Source organism: Molossus molossus, unplaced genomic scaffold (assembly GCF_014108415.1).
Source record: "Molossus molossus isolate mMolMol1 unplaced genomic scaffold, mMolMol1.p scaffold_m16_p_5, whole genome shotgun sequence".
NCBI classification, from domain to species: Eukaryota; Metazoa; Chordata; class Mammalia; order Chiroptera; family Molossidae; genus Molossus; species Molossus molossus.
The window spans coordinates 71,092,550-71,109,879 of NW_023425388.1; the positions used below are offsets into that span (position 1 = coordinate 71,092,550).

Genomic DNA, 17,330 nt, shown 5'->3' on the forward strand with positions numbered 1-17,330 from the left:
CTAGACAGTGAATCAGTTTCACTAACCATATTTGAGCTATGAGTGGAATAATACCAATTGGTGATGCAGATTTACGTATATGTGGGCAGTTTTTATCTTTCTGAATCAGTTATTGGGGATTATTGTTATTCCATGTAATTTCTGAGCCTGAGTTATTTTTGTCACTTTCTTTTATGAATGTTGTGTTGCCTTATAAGGAAATAGACGCATTCCCCTCCTTTCATTCAGTTGTCCCTGGTGACACCTCCATAATTTCTGTCTTTACAGTGGTACATTTTTAGTTTAATTCAGGCATGAGAGAAACAGGGAAAGTTTAGTCAATGTCAGTGGGTTTTTTTTTTTTTTTTTTTTTTTTATTCATTCATGGATAGATTTAGTGAATCTAAACCAATTTGCATTTTGAATCTATATACATCAAATAGACACAATACTCAAAATATTCCTCCATATGCTTCAAGGGAAAAAGAAAACAGAATTTACAAGTGAAAACTAGATGCATTTTCTAATAATAGATGCAATTTCAGGGGGTGATTTATGATCATGCTCTCATTTGTGGAGATATTAATATATTACCTTGCACTAATGTGAAGGTGGACATAAACATACCACTTTAGTTTTACAAGTATATAAAAAATGCACTGCCATGCTGTAAAGTAAAAGAAAGGTAATTGTATTGTCTCCATTTTACATTTTAAAAACTATATTTTTCTAAATCATGTCATGTCAGTTATGTGAAGCTAAAAATAGGGATGACTTAATTCAGTCTTTTTTTTTTTTTAACTATTATCTTTTTTACAGAGGGTGTTGTATGCAGAAAGGATTGAAAAAAAAATAGGATGATGTTTAATGCCCAAATATTTATGACATACTTGGAGATTTTAATGCTTGGACCCTTTATTTGAAGATTAACAGAACATATTAAGAATGTGATTACAGTTATTTAAACACGGGGTCTGGTTCAAACCCTGATGGTCTTACGGTGCTGCTCCAAAGAGCAGTGGCTGTGTGTGACAGAATATACAATATGATGTGGTAGGGGCATGCTAAACCCACAATGCACTGCAGTGGGCTTTTCACATTGCTAAATACATCCGTTCACCTCTACTTCACCGTCTACCCCACCACCAATTCACTTATTCGAAAGTAGTGGATCTAACATTTTTTTTCCAATTCTATTTAAAGTCACAATTTCCCTTTAACATGTGATCGTAGCTTTTATTCTTTATGACCTGAAACTGACATTTTATGTAATCTTTAGGCTATGAAATTGTTTAGGAGTTTTTAAAAAATTAGATAGAATATTGCTAAAATTCAGAGGCACTGAGCTTCTAGTCATATCATTATGAAGTCCTTAACATGGAGGCATATTTTGTTTTTCAGAATTGCTTTTCTTCCCCCTTTTTAGATCCTTTTCTTTTCATTAAAAAACTACTCTGGGAAGAGAGTTTTTTCTTTTTTTTTCTTTACAGGAAAAAAAAAAGCCACGCTTGACTGATAATGCATTGCTTTGGATGGTGAAACATTATGAAAGTTTAATTTTTAATTAAATCTGAAATACCAATTATAACTGAAAGAGATTTTAACCTGTTTCTTTTCAGACTGCCTGAAGTTACATTTAGAGACTGAAATCACTGCACCTTAAAAACAAAAGACTGAACTGCACTGCATTCCTGTAAGTGAAAGCTTCCTGTAACCTTCCTGTGTGTTTTGGTGACCAACTTAATAAAGGATGAAAATATTGGCAAGGTAGTGCCAGACACGAGTAAACATTCGAATGCCCCTGAAGAAATACATGTTTAAATTATTTTCTTCTTTAAAAAAAGAAAATTTGTTGGGCTCAATAACAGTATGCCTTTTTTATCCAACCTAAATTGTGAGTACTTTCTTTCGGCTGGTTTGCATCGCATTAGGGAGGGTGTCACCCACTGTGCATAAGCACAGTGACACACACCCTGTCAGGAAGGAGTCTTATGTTTTTGTACAAGTCTCCTTGAGAGTAACAGATTTCTTATGGAATCAAAGTAAATTCTTTTTTTCTTTGTGATGTCATTAGACATGTTTACCCTTTGTGTCAATGGAAATGGAGAGAAAGTTTATGATGACATCACAAGATTCTGTTGCCTTAAGAACTTTGGGAAAAACTAAGTAAAATGCATAATTCCCTTGTGCGCGTGTGTTCCCCATTCTGCTATCAAGCAGTCAAAATAGCACATCTTATGTCTTCCCGTGAGCTACAAGGCTGTCTCTCAGAGCCCCATTGTTCCATAAATGCATGTCAGAGTCTACCACAGTCTGGTCTACCCTTATTTAGCTGCTGTTTTGTCAATGTACTTGGAAGAACAATTAACATTTGGGATTTCAATGTCTGAATAACAGGCAGTGAATAGAACCCGAGCATATAAAAGATTCAGAAGCCCAGGATAAGAAAACAGAAGCTTATCATTGGTGAGGGGAAAAAAGAAAAGCATTTTAATGCTGCACTTAAAGGTTGTGAAATACTGTAAGGAAAGTCAATCTGTGTTTTGTTTTGTGTTAATTGTAGATCAAAATGTACATTTTGCTAATGATATCCAGAAGGTTATGATGTCTTCCTAAGTTTCGCAAGGTCTCTTGCTAGAAAATTTTAAAACTCTTAAATAACATTCATCTGTTTGAGTCATTGTTGGGATGCCAGATGTGGGGTATACTGCATCGTGGATTTCAGGGTGTCACAGTGCCTGTCCAACAGAGTACATGAAGGTGATTCACACGATTTATTCTGTTTTCACTTTTGCTTCACTATAATTCTTGTGTGTTGACTGTAGACAGACTTCAGGTTCTTAAATATATCTGCCTATTGTTTGAATTCCTGCTAGGTCCTTGTTTATTTATTTATTTATTTGTTATTTTTGAGAGATGATGCATGGTCAGAGCAAGATTACCTCGCTGTCGGGGTACCCAGGGGAACTTGGGCAGTTGTGCACGTTACCCACCGAGCTTAGTGCCTAGCTGGTGTGAGTGGACAGATGATGGTTATTATTATTATTACTGTCCTAACTACAACAGTTCAACTCCATAGATGGTAAGGTCTCTAAAAGTAGAGTCTATGTCTTACTTATTTTTGTAATCCCAGTGCTGGACATAATAATAGTAGTGAAGATATAGCTGCTGTTATTTGTACAATTATAAAATTTATTAAAAGTCTGAACTTTAAGATTTATTCTGTCAGAAAATATTTATTGTGAAGAGGGGTTGAGTAAAGTTTTTCACAGGAAGTAATTATAAAGGATTTTGTCAAAGATAAATCTACTGTTCATCATATCATATTAGGCACCTGTCTCCCTGTCTTTCCTCTTTGACTATGCTCATTTATACCATATTGTTTGTCTGTGAAATGGTGTTCAGTAGTTTTCTAAACCGGGTGTCTTGCATCCCATACACTGGAGTTGTCTCCAAAGATAAATCTCCTTGAATCAGGATGGATGATGCTCTGCACCTGTTTGTCTAATTGCCATGCAGTGCATTGTGCTTCAAGGAAATAGGGCAAATGGTACAATAGGTATGGGGTCAAGAGACCAGGGATTTAGGAAGGTGCCATTAGAAACGTCTACTTTCATTGCATAAAAAGCCAGGATCAGGTTGTAAGAACTCATAAGACCACACCATTCTTTAGAACTTCGAACCATTGGACCTCTTCTAAGTTTAGAGCCCTGGGTTGATTTTTTCTTTTTTGTTTTGTTGCATGTGGTTCTCTGCCCTCCCCAACCAATTTTAATTTATTTCCAAAAGGGGTTCCTTTATTTTTATTAAATTAGCTTCTGGTGATGCAAATTAAGGCTCTCATAAAAGTTAGCCTCTGAGGCAGAACTAAAATGACAAAATTCAGGTTTAGTGAATAGTACTGTTATCATGTTGAATAACACTGAAGGCTATCAAAGCACTTTATAAACATATTTCACATTTTTTAAGATTAAAAAATTGAGGTGAGAGGGATTTAAGAGCAGTGCATCATCAAACATCACAGGTAGAATGGATATAAGAAATAAAAGTTTAGTCATTTCATTTTAAGATAAGTAAACTGAGGCCCAGTGTAGGGCATTCAGGTGACCCATACGTGCTGACTACCCGTGTAGATCATCCTTAGCCATGTAGGCCCGAGAGTAGACCCAAATTTAGGCTCTTAGGCTTTGATGCTTCCTTTACACTCAGGGACAGAACAGTGTTTCCTCAGAAACAAATTGTCTTTGGCTTATTTTATGAAATCAATTGCACTGTATCTCTCTCCACCATGTAGTCCAAAATTCAAATATAAAGGAGTCTTTTTTTCCTGTACATTTTGATACCATGCTTTGGGTTGTGCAACAAGTCACGTAGAGGAAAATTTATTTAGTTGACTTAATATTCTTGATGATGATTCACAAAGTGGACTGAAGACCATTAGAAACTTCAGTAGGAAGCATGAGGAAACCAGTCCTCAGAACAGAGCCATTGTGACATGGAATTCAGACTTTGCAAGAGTGTGCATCACACCTGTTGTCAGAATGTCACTGTTGCCAGGGGTCGTTTCCATCAGAAAAAGGATTTTTAGGGCTTGAAAAAATGAAATAAACTTTAATAATTTAAAATGAAATACTTGCTTTGGTAATTTATTTCAGGTTTCCTTTATTGGATTCTGTCATTTAGCAGTCCAAAGAGACCACTGTAGGAATGTTTCTATTGTTTTCCCAGAGCTAAGTCCTAGGTACATCTTAGTTTCTTCCTCAGATATATTTTATCTCCTCCAGACTTTTTCATCCCCCAACACGAACGAGCTCAAGTCACTGTGTCCAAAAAATTAGTGGCCTAAGTCTTTGTGTCCCAAATGAGGAGACACAATGTTCTGCCTTAAAATGCCCATGGGCCCAGCCAGTGTGGCTCAGTGGATCGAGCATCATCCAATGGAATGAGAGGTCCCAGTTCGATTCCCAGTCAGGGCACATGCCTGGATTTCGGGCTCAATCCTCAGTGAGGGGGTGCAGGACGCAGCCAATCGATGTTTCTATCTCTCCCTTCACCTCTCTCTAAAAAGTCAATAAAAAAATTGACATATTTTTAAAAATGTCCATGGGCTTTGGCACACAGAGATGAAGGAGACTGAGGGTGCCAGAGCAGGGCCCTGAAGGTCGGGACTCAACAAGATTCTCTCCTCAGACCTTCTTCTCTTTTTTCTCTATAATAATGAATTAAAATTTATTCTGTACTTCTTATGAACAAAGCATTTCTCTAGGATTCATAGGTAAATAACACCTGTTTCCTGTCATCAAGAAGTTTATAATCTATTTGAGCAATAGATAAATCTTTTTATAGACAAAGTGTTACATGGGTAGAGTAGAGAAAGTGAATGGTTATTATTTCTTCTGGACCATCAAGGAGTAATATGGTATTAACAAGCAGAGGGAGTAATAAAAATGACAGTTGAGCCCTGGCCAGTTTGGCTCAGCGGTTAGAGCGTCGGCCTGCGGTCCTGAGAGACCCGGGTTCGGTTCCCGCTAAGGGCACGTACTTCGGTTGCAGTTTGTCCCCGGCCCTGGTTGTGCGGGTGGCAGCCACTCGATGTGTTTCTTTCACATCGATGTTTCTCTCTCTCTCTCTCTCTGTTCCTCTCTTTCCCTCCCACTCTGTCTGTACAAAAAAAAAAAAAAAATGGAAAAGTGTCCTCGGATGAGGATAAAAAAAAAAAAATTAAAAAAAAAAATGACAGTTGAGGGAACAGTGAGTAGTAATAGTGTGATTTGAGTATAGGATGTTGATTGAGGCCAGTGTTTTCCAAAGGGTGGGTTGCAGCTCGTTCATAGGTCCTGAAATCAGCTTAAAGGCTCAGAATCAACATGTTTTTAATGAAATAGAATCAAAGAAAAAATAATTTATAAAAAAATGTGTTACATGTTTTTAAGATAATGACTAAAAATATAGTATTATGTCACTAAAATATGAAAGCAAATCTAAAGATGATAGGTATTTTATTTACTTATTTTAAAATATGTTTTTATTTATTTTTTTAGAGAGAGAGGAAGGGAGAGAGAGAAACATTGATCAGCTGCCTCCTGTACACCCCCTAGTGGGGATCGAGCCTGCGACCCTGGGCATGTGCCCTGACCAGGAATCAAACTGGGACTTCTCAGTCCATGGGAGAATGCTCAATCCACTGAGCCACACCAGCCAAACTAGATGATAGGTATTTTAAATATTCAATTTATGTAATCCTTACTGAGGGATAATATTATTTTTCGCCTTTTCGTATATGAGAAGATGGATTAAGCAATTTATCCAGGTCATACAACAAGTAAATGGTAGAGATAGGATGTGAATATGTCTGTCAAACTCCACATTTATACTCTTCCCATGATTTGACATTGCTTTTCAGAGTTGCATGACTTCAATTATTTCACTACTGATAACTCACATGTCTGTGTCTCTAGTCCTGATATCACTCCCGAACTCCAGTCCTATATCTACAATATCCTTATTTAAATCTTCAACTAAATATACTAGTTTCTTAGAGTCAGTATATCAACATTGACTTTATCCTCCTAGTTAAAAATCCTCCTCCTTTTGACTATCCTAATTTTCTTCACCCCAGTTCTCCATGTCTCTTGGATTAAAATATTCAATTTTCTTCTTCTTCTTTTGCCTCTGCTGCCTCCCCTGCCCCCTCTGGTGTCCCATGAGTATCCAAGTCTTGTTAATTTTCCCTCTTTGGTACTTTTGTCCTAGTCAGGCTTTCGTCTTCTCTTGACTACAATAATCTCCTAATTGGGAGAGACAGGAAGGAAGAAGAGCTTATCCTAAACCCTGTAGTCCCCTTAAGTTTGCTGAAACAGGAGCCCCAAGATTATATCATCTTTGTTCAGATAACACTTTAATAATTTTATATTAATTACTAAAAATTTTCTAACCAATATTTGTGATTTTGTAAAACCTAATTCTAACCTCATTTCTGGCTTAATCTTATGGTATGATATACCATACACTCAGGTCAGTTCTCTTACCCACCTTCATTAGAATCGTTGCTATGAATTCCATGAAACTTTCCTTCCCTGACCTGGAAACTTTCCTTTCCACTCTCCCCTGCTCACCAGGCTCAGCACCTATAGTGGCCCTGCCAACAATTTGACTTTGGACTTCTAGCCTTCAAACTAGGGAGAGAATAAATGTCTGTTGTTTTAAGTCAACAAGTTTGTAGTGATTTGTTATAGTAGCCTAAGAAACTAATACAGTACTTACCTACACTGGTTTTTGAGCCATGAATTACTTTCTGTAGTTTTAAACAATATTTATGTGCACACCTTATCCTTATACTTGAAAATAAATTCTTTAGAGATAGAGTCCATATCTAATTAACATTTCTAAACCCTACAGAAAAACCACAGTAGATCATTAGTTCATTATTGAATCATGCTTACTTTAATACTAGTAATATAGAAATGATCCTCTAGACTCTCGTGGAATTTATAGTGTCCTAAGGGAATTAGACATTAAATCCATAGACAAATAATTACATATTATATATTATAGTCCATGAAAAGAGATAATAGGTATGCAAGGCAACAGTGGGTGGGGGAAATCTCTTATACTGTCCATTGGGTGCTCAGGAAATAGTTTTTAGAAAAAGTCTCATTTAGGTTGAGAGTTGAAGGACAGGAAGATCAGCCAGGTGAAAAATTGGGGTTGGGGATAGAAGCATGTGAGGGGGAGAGAGCTCCAGGCAGAAACAGCATGGACAAAGCCCGAGGCACAGACAGACTGTGCATTCAAGGCAATAAAAAGATTCTAGAGGCGCTAGAGCAACATGAGCAAAGGAGGCGGGTGACTGGAGGTGAGGTCAAAGAAGCAGCCAGAATACGATTTAGATTTAACAGACTTGAAAAGCATATAGTAGATATGGGGGTGGAGGGATCTCCGACAACCTTCTACGATAAGGTCAAGTTAATTTTATTTCTTTTCTAGTTAATAATTATTAAAATTCTGTTGTTGGTTAATGGAGCTTTTATTTTTGTTTATTTGTAAATGCTCGCTGTGTAAGATAGGAATGAGTACCAAAAGTGTGTTTCACTACTAGAATGCATTTTTAACTGTTAAACCTTAATCTTATTTTTAATTTTGGTGTATTTTATCGTATGCAATGACCAAGGGCCTGGAGGCGTAGAAAGCATTGAAAATGAATCATCATTATGCTCATTATTACTACCTACAATATTACTGAATTTCTGGATTAAAAGCAATCCATACTGTTTTCAAGTGTAATGCATTAATATCCTGGAATGCCGCTAAGTCACAACAGAGATATTGGTTTGTTTGCAAAGTGATGGAAATTATCCCCTTTTGCAATTAAAGAAAAAATAGAGTAAAATTAATGTGAAAATTAAACCATAGAGAAGTAGGTTAAGCTCTAAAACATATGAGGAGTTATCTGCTGTAACTCAGGAACAAGACACTAGAATCATAAAATATTATAGCTACAGAGAACCTTAGGAATTATTTATTCCAGCCTCCTCATCTTGGACGTGAACAAAATTCAGGCCTAGAATTCTTATCCAAGTCATGCACTTAAATCTTAAGGCTGGAACTGTAATTCTGGTTCTTGGGAGCAAGATTAACACAGCCAAACCAGTTATTCTGTGATTAAACCTTCCACCATAACCCTTGCAAGGCCCTGGGTGGGAAAAGGAATATTTACTATAGGAGATGAGTCTATGGACAAGCTTTAATTAATAAAAATCTGAACAATATATATTACTCACAATCTGTTTGCTTAATGTAGCAGATGCTTCATAAAAGTTGTTTTAATTCTTGCTACCACACTCAGCAACCCCTCCACAAAGTAGGAATCATTTTTAGTTGGTTATAAGAATACTGAGCTCCAGAGAGATTAAGTAACATTCAAGATTGCAAAGCCATTGAGTTTGTAACAATGCCATACCTAACTGATTCAAACTCTGCGCTGTCTCCTGCATGGTGTTTTTATCTATTGCATTTTGTATCACCTTAGCTCGTGTGGTCACAGAGATCAGTAGTTTTCTAATAATGCAAATGTCTGAAAAACTGAAAAAAGTAGTTAGGAGAGTAAGGAAGAAAGTTACATTTAGCAGGTGCCTCTCTGCATAAAGCTCTTTTCATTTAATTCTCACGATAGTGCCTCAAGATCGGTATCATAATCCTTAGTTTATAATTTAGGAAGCTGAGGCTTCAGTGAGGTTAAATTTAGTAAAAGCCTGAGCCAGAATTCAAACACATATCTATCTGACCTCAAGTGTTCTTCTAATATGCCACCCACCCTGAGTCAGCTCTGCTCCTGAATGCTACTTAAGTCTTCTATGGTCTGCACCTCAGCTCCTTATCTGGCAAAGTAAAATTGTAATGCACGCTCTCATGGACATCCCAAGAAGAAAGAGGGTATGTTGAGAGGATGCTTTTATAATTAAGTTATATCATATCGTCCTGAAATAAATATCATGCCACCTATATGTTTCCTTCTTTGAGAATTGAGGAGCTGGGATTAGTCAAATTCCTGACATTAGTCTTTCATCTCTTCATCATCTTAACTCACCATGTTTCTGTGCCCAAGACCCCAATCATATCAGATAGTGGTGCCACTAACTTAGTTCAAACTTGAAAACGCCTTTGAAAGTGAAAGAAGCAAAACCATTATATTTATTAGACCAAAAAGAAGTAAAATAAGGCTTACACTTTCATTCTTCTCAAGTCTAACTTATTGAAAGCCTTATAAGCCTAATGAACAATATAGGTCTATGAAAATGTTCATAATTGCTGCTACTAAAAATGCCAAACTGAATATCCAAACACACTTAAGAATTATTAGTGTTGTTTTCTAATTACCACTGAGGACTACATTAGAAATGAACTCCTTGCTGAAAACGGTGCCGGGTTGGGGGAGGTTTGAAACTTGCTGATGGCAGTTCCACTGCAGACATGATCCTGAATTTTTCTCCACGTGTTAATGTTAGCAGCACTGCATTTATACACCTCCATTTCTGAGACAGTCATTTTCTATTATTGATAGTTATTCTAAAACCACATGTCACTGTAGAATAGCACCTGTGCATGTAACAAGTTTATGGTAATTAAGCAGTGCCTGCATGTTATGGTTCTGGAGCTTCCCCCCTCCACTTCTTGAGTTTGACTTCTAGTCTTTCTGTGTGAAAGCCCTTAGCAGTCCATTCAAGTCTTCTAAAATAACTCAGTAAGAAACATCCTTCCTGATTCCCAGAAAGGACTTTGTTCTTTGTTTTGACTCAGCCTTGCTCTTTGCAATGCATACATATGTTGCTATTAGCTCTAAATCAAAAGTGCGTTAATATAGCCTTTAAATTTCTGGGTCTCCTCAGGAGAAAAAAAATGTTTTCAAAAGTCTTATAACATTTTATTAAGAATTCAATTCTGGTTCAATGTTTTGTTCTCATAGGAATTTTGAATGAAGAAAAAGCTTTTGTAAGCAATGGAAGCTTATCTCTTCAAGACTGATGAGAAGCAATCAGGAGACCTGTGACTCTTTAAAACAGTAAATTTCCAGGGAATTAGTCACACATTTCTCAGGAACAATAGTGTCATACTCCAGGTTGCAGCACATTGGTTCTAAATGCACCTTTCATGGATCCCAGATGGCAATTTGAAAGCACCATTCTTTGAGTCAACTGGAAGGAGAGGAGGCCATCCTGAACATCCATTCTTTTAGGAGGTCATGAGATATTAAATACTGTTTTATCTAGCATGTTAGTTAACTTCTTGAAGGAAACAACCATGAGTAATTTACTAATTTTAGCTGTCACTGAAATTGGTACCAGATGGGTGTTCAAGTGTTTGTTGAGTATTCTGGGTGAAATTCAGTAAATTTTTAATATATTTTTTAAAAGGATACTAAATTAATTAATTTGACTATATGTGTACCATGTGATATGGACAAATATTATTGAAGCTTACACAGCCATTGGTAAATGAATAAATTATAACTAGAAGGATGGCCACAGTTTATTAAATGAAAAGAGCAAATTTTCAGGTTAATGAATATTTATGAATAAATATGTTGTACATGTTGGTATGAACGTGAAAAAAAGCCATATATGAACACATACCATATTCTTCACAATGGTCATCTCACAGGGTTAAGAACAAAAAACAGACTTGGAAGATTATTATTGTTTTAAAACATGTTTTATTATTTCACTTACTTTCACTTGTGAAAGTAAATTTGAAAATGAATATATAAAATTATTTTTTAAATTACTGCCTTTTTTTCAGAAAAGCAACCTGAGAAAAATAATCACCATACAGAAGTTTAAATTTCATTGTATTGTCTCAACTTCCATTGTAAGGTACTTACTCTACATAGATTGATTCATCTAATCAACAAATATTCCCTAAGCTCTGTGATGGTACTAGTTCTTCTTAGTAAGTATGATATATATATGCATGCATGTGTGTATGTAAAGCTGAACCCTTTCATGATGCAGTTTCATACATGGAACCACATACAAATAGTTGAGCAAGCAAAGTTTTGATCCTTTGCTATAGCTTCTCTGAGTACATAACCTACAAATGCACCAAAGAAAACTTCCTAAGAAGTTTTTGTTTTGCCATCTCTCTCATCCACATATTTCTCCCATTATAGCTACCCTCAGTGTTTCTCTTACCTTTTCCTCATTCTTTTCTTCAAGAGCTCCCACTAACCATTCTTGGTCCAAGTCAGTTTTTTGCTCACTTTCTAACTCTTTCCTGGGTCTGTTATATTTTCTGTTGTATATCCTACTAGACTTACTGGCTGCTATTTCCCTCATTCACAAAGGGGTGGTGGTGGGGGATGGGGGAGGCTTTGCAAGATAAGATTTCAGGAATATATTCTCAACAGAAAATTCATAGGAGTTTAAGTAATTGAAGGGGCAGACCCAGAATCCTTAGGTTAAAAACATAAAAGGTACCCTTTAGAATGCATTTAGTAGGCTTGAGTCAATGACATAGACAGAGCATCTGAATTGGAATCAGGCAAAAGAGGATCATACAGTCTGAGGTCCTGTATTTCCCAGAGCTGGTACAATCTAGATTCCATCTAAAGTAGTCCTGACAATGAACCCACCTTTATGGATGGAGGACAGAGGCGCCATGAACTAAATTTAAATGACAAGAAAGCCCTGGCACAGTGCCTCAATTCATTGGAGCATCGTCCCTTACACCAAAAGATAATGGATTCAATTCCCTGTCAGGGCACACGGCTAGGTTGTGGATATGATCCCCTTTTGGGACACATATGGGAGGCAATCGATCAGTGTTTCTCTTACATGGATGTTTCTCTCCCTTCTCTCTCTCTCTCTCTCCTTTCCTCTCTCTAGAATTAATACGAACATATCCTCAGGTAAGGATTAAAAAGTGAATAAATAAAAGATAAAAGGCAGGAAAGTTGTAGTATGATAACCATCACTTGTGGCGGTCAGATATCCTTTACTTCATGTTATAGCCAGTTATGATAGTGGCTTTAATAAAAAGGAGTGAGAGAGAGGGAAGGATCCAAAGAGGGGGAAGAGAAAGAGGGAGAGAGAAAGAGAAGAACTCTTCCCAAATAAAAAAAATGGGGCAAGGGTGGAAGAGTGCAAGACGGTGGTTGGTTAGGGGAGTATAAAGCATGAAGAAAAACATAAAATGTATGTTGACACCCCAGTCCTTTCTTTAAAACTGCACAAGTCTTTCCTGGTCCCTCATGAGTCCTATCCTGGGTGGGCTGGGTCTGTTTGGCACTTCCCCTGGGTGGGCTGGGTCTGTTTGGCACTTCCAGCCAGCCAGCTGTCCTCTCCTTCCATTTAGAGAGTACTGACTCAGACTGAACCACTTACAGTTGTTGGAAACTCTTTAAAATACGCTCACAATTATGTTTGTTGCTCTTAACTCCAGGGGGCTGAAGACATTAATAAGCAGCTGATCGTGGCAAGCTTGCTCAAAAATGTAGGTCCCCTTCTCTGCCCTGTCCTTCAGTTTAAGAGATTTATGCAAAAAAAAAATGTAAATTCTTGTTTATGTCATATGACTCCTATCTGTGCCCCAATAGTCTAGTGAGAATGGTAAACTCTAGCTAGAAAAATGTCAAATAATAGCAATGTGGTTAGAAAAACAAATACTGTTTATTAAGAGATTTTAATGAGATAACAATGCTTATATAATGTTAGAAGAAGAAAAAGAGCAGATACAAAACTTATATAAGATATTAAGCATTTATTTCTGAGTGTTTATTGCTCATTTCTCTTCCATTTTTTTTTTTTTTCATTTTCCAAAAGGAAGAAAAGAAAAGGGAAGTATTATTGGGATATTCTTTCTTTTTTGTTTTTTGTTTGTTTGTTTAGTAAGTTTGTTTTGATGAATGAATTAATTTTAATGGTGGCATCTCTTAAAGTTATTTCACCTTAAGTTTAATTTTTCAATTGCAGTTGACAATATTATGTTAGTTTCAAGTGTACAACACAGTGATTAGACATTTATATAACTTATGAAATTATTCCCTTGATAAAGTCTAGTATCCCCAACACCATACATAGTTATTACACTATTATTGACTGTGTTCCCTATGCTGTATTTTACATCCCCATGACTATTTTGTAACTGCCAATTTGTACTTCTTAATCCCTTAATTTTTTTCACCTACCCCCTAACCCTTCCTCCAACAGTTTGTTCTCTTTATCTATGAGCTTCTGTTTTTCTGTTCATTTATTTTGTGTGTGTGTTTTAATCCTCACCTGAGGATTCTTTTACATTTATCTTCAGACAGAGTGGGAGGGAGGGGGAGAGAGAGAGAGACATCAATTGGCTACCACCTACACGACCCCAACTGGGGCTGGGGACAAACTGCAACCGAGGTACTTGCCCTTGGCTGGAATCTAACCCGGGACTCTTTGGTCCTCAGGCCGATGCTCTAACCACTGAGCAAAACCGGCCAGGGCCATTTATTTATTTTATTTTTTACGATATACGTATAAGTGAAATCATATGTATTTTTATTTCCCTATCTGACTTATTTCACTTAGCATAATGTCCTATAGGTTAATCCATGTTGTCACAAATGGTAAGATTTTATACTTTCTTTTATGGCTGAGTAATGTTCTGTTGTATCTATGTACCACATTTTCTTTATCCATTCGTCTATCAATGGACACAGGTTGCTTACATATCTTGGTTATTGTAAATATTGCTGCAGTGAACATAGGAATGCATATGTTTTTGATTTAGTGTTTTGGATTTCTTTGGATAAATATGCAAAAGTGGGAAAGCTGGGTCATTTTTGTCTCTTGTTATAACATTTGTTTTAAAGTCTATTTTGTCCGATATCAGTACTACTACCCTGGCTTTAAAATTTTTTTATTTATTTAGATGATATATATTTTTTTCTAGCCCTTTACTTTCAGTCTTCTTGTGTCTTTTGATCTGAAGTGAGTCTTGTAGGCAGCATTTGTATGGGTCTTGTTTTCTTATTCATTCAACTACTTTATCTCTTCAGTCTTTTGAATGGAAGATTTAATCCATTTACATTTAAAGGTTGAAGTGCAAAGTGATGAGGGACGACTGGACCTTGTCCTGTCTTTTATTCTGGTACCTCTGTGATGCAAATGCTGTTAACCTTGATGTTATTACAGAGGTCCCTTAAACTATCTCCATTTTAAAAAATTCTTATTTCTTTTTATTCTTTCAATTGGGTGTTTTCTCCTTCCTTGTCTTTTGAATTGCTGATTTAGTTTTCTGCTTCACCTAATCTGTTGTTGATTTCATCTAATGTATTCTTTATTTCAGTTTTCCTTTTTTTTCATTTCTGACTGGTTCTTTTTTATTGTTTATATGTCCTTATGTTTATATCTCTTTGTTGAAGTTCTCATTGAGTTTATTTGAGCTTATTTGTAACTAGTGTTTTGAACTCTTTATCTCTTGCTTGCCTCCATTTTATTCAATTCTTTTTGTGGAGTATTGTTCTGTTCTTTCATTTGTGATATATTTATTTGTCTCTTTATTTGGCTGACTTCCTATGTTTGTTTCTACATATTAGGTAGATCTGCTACATCTCCCAGTCTTGGCAGGGTGATCTTATGTAATTGGTGTCCTGTGGAGCCCAGTGGCATGTTCTCCTCAGTCACCTGGGCCAGGTGATCTAGGAATATTCCCTGTTGGGTTGTGTGTGCCCTCCAGTTGTATTTGTGTTGTATTTAAACATTGGCGAAATTGACCCTGGCTGACTGGCTGTGGCAACTGTTGTGTGGGGGCTGACCTCATTGAGTGGGATTCACTGTAGTGGGGCTCTGGTGTCCACCCTTTGGGTGTGTTGTTTATGGAGCTAATTGGGTGGTTCTCTGGTGTTTGTCTCAAGCTGGTCACCAGGTATGTTGTTTCCAAGGCTTCTTTGGAGGGGTTCTGGTTCAGGTACAGGTCAGCCATCGCCTGTGCCTGGCTGGGGGGCCACTTGGTTAGAGCAACAAAGTGATCTGCATTTTCTAGATGCCTGTACTGGGCACCTGGGAGAGACTATGCTATCAACAGAGGCTGGCTGCCACTAGTGCCAGGCTAAGGGCTACTTAACAAGAGGTACAGGGCATGCTTAGGCCAACTGCTGTTTGATGGGGTTTATTGGCCTGTCAGGGGTTTTAGGGAAATCTATAGCATGGGACAAGGCCAGCCACTAGTGAGTAACAGCCACTGAAAAATATTTTAGCCTCTGTACTAGTAGAGTGGGGCATATTCTCAAGGAATCACCAGGGTAGCGTTAGTTTGATGGAGACTCAGATTTAACAACTACCTATACTTGTAGGTGGGTGGGAGGAAGGCTCAGCAAAGGGGAATAGAGCCTGGGGGCTCAGTGGGGAAAGGGCTCAAGAAAGGAAGAAAACAGCAGAGAGAGCTGCCTCTTTAGCCACCACCCTGATGTCAGACAGTTCAGTTCCTCCCTGTATGTCCCTGGAGCTTTTCAAGCTGCTTCCCAGCACTGGAGCTCAGAGCAAGTACATCCATCCACCTTAAGTCCATGCATGAGCCCTTTAAGAGGAATGTCTGGTACTCCAGCAACCTTCTGTCTCGTCCACATGGAGTTCCTATTGATTTTCACAGTCAGAGTTGTGGGAACTCCTCTTCCAGGCACTGGTGGTCCATGCTGGGGAGTGTGGTGTGATGCTGGATGGAATCCCTCGCTCCTTAGAGGGGACCTCCAGCTAAGCTCTCTCTCCTGATTCTTAACTACCACACAGAGGTGTGGGACTAGCTCAATTAATGTCCCCGCCCCTCCTATCCAGTCTTAATGTGGCTTCTTCTTTATATTATTTGTTATAAGAGTTCTGTTCAGCTAGTTTTCAGGTGGTTCTCAAGGGTGTTTGTTCTATAATTTAGTTGTAATTTTGATATGGTTGTGGGAGGAGGCAAGCACAGTTTTCCTACTCTGCCATCTTGACCAGAAGTCCCATGATATGATATTCTTGCTGAGAAGTTGTTTTTCTTTATAGACTGCTACCCTGGTGTAATGTTCTGGTCATTTTTAATGTTCAAGCAGCCCTTCAGTTCTGGTGGAATGATTGTGAAAATAGGCAAGTGAGATAGATGGTTCATTATTTAATTATGATGATGGATTAGTGTGGCTCAGAGATCTTCTCACTTCAGGTGTGCATAGCTAAGAGAGGCAAGATAGAGCAATGGATATATTCAAATTATACTTTTGTAAATAAATAAATATTTACTTAGATGAAAAATTAACTCACATTCCACTTATAAAACTTTGTTAGTATAAACATTTAAATGGAACAAAAACTATATACAGTCAAGAAACTTGATATTTCCAAAACTCTGTAATCTTTTTCCTCTAAGTATTTACCTATTTATCTTACTCTCACCTTCTAACTTCCTCAAAACATTTTCATGGCTTATGTTGTAGGTTCTGTAGCTCTTTAGAATCTAGATGTTAATTATCCCTATACAAGTATACCTTGGGTTTGGTTCTAGACCACCACAATAAAGTAAAGTTGAGGGTCTCACCTTTAATTTGTAAACATCACAACATCTATGCAGGGAAAAAAAGTGAAGCACAATAGAATGAATTATGCCGGTAACTGACACCTCTTTCTCTCTTCTGTTTTTAACTAAAAGGCTACTTAATTTCTTCCAGCATGAGTGATTCTTCTGCCATTTACCATTATAAAGTTTTCTTCCCTTCATCTCTGTATACTCCATGGCCTAACTGCTTTTTACAGTTACTGCCACTTGTTTACTCTTAGCTCCCCGTCACTCTGCATCTCTTCCTGTAGCTCCGATTCCTAATCCTGAGTGCATATTAAATCACCTATAAAGTT

The 17,330-nt window shown here is 37.2% G+C and overlaps 1 protein-coding gene across 1 annotated transcript in view; it reads left to right on the plus strand.

Annotated features, from left to right (window-relative positions):
* Positions 1-17,330, plus strand: part of ZBTB20 (zinc finger and BTB domain containing 20) — an 811,826-nt gene that overhangs the window by 341,451 nt on the left and 453,045 nt on the right. The window contains exon 5 of the mRNA XM_036243711.1: positions 1,599-1,672. The gene's annotated coding sequence lies outside the window, so the exon portion shown is untranslated. The remainder of the gene's footprint in view (positions 1-1,598; positions 1,673-17,330) is intronic.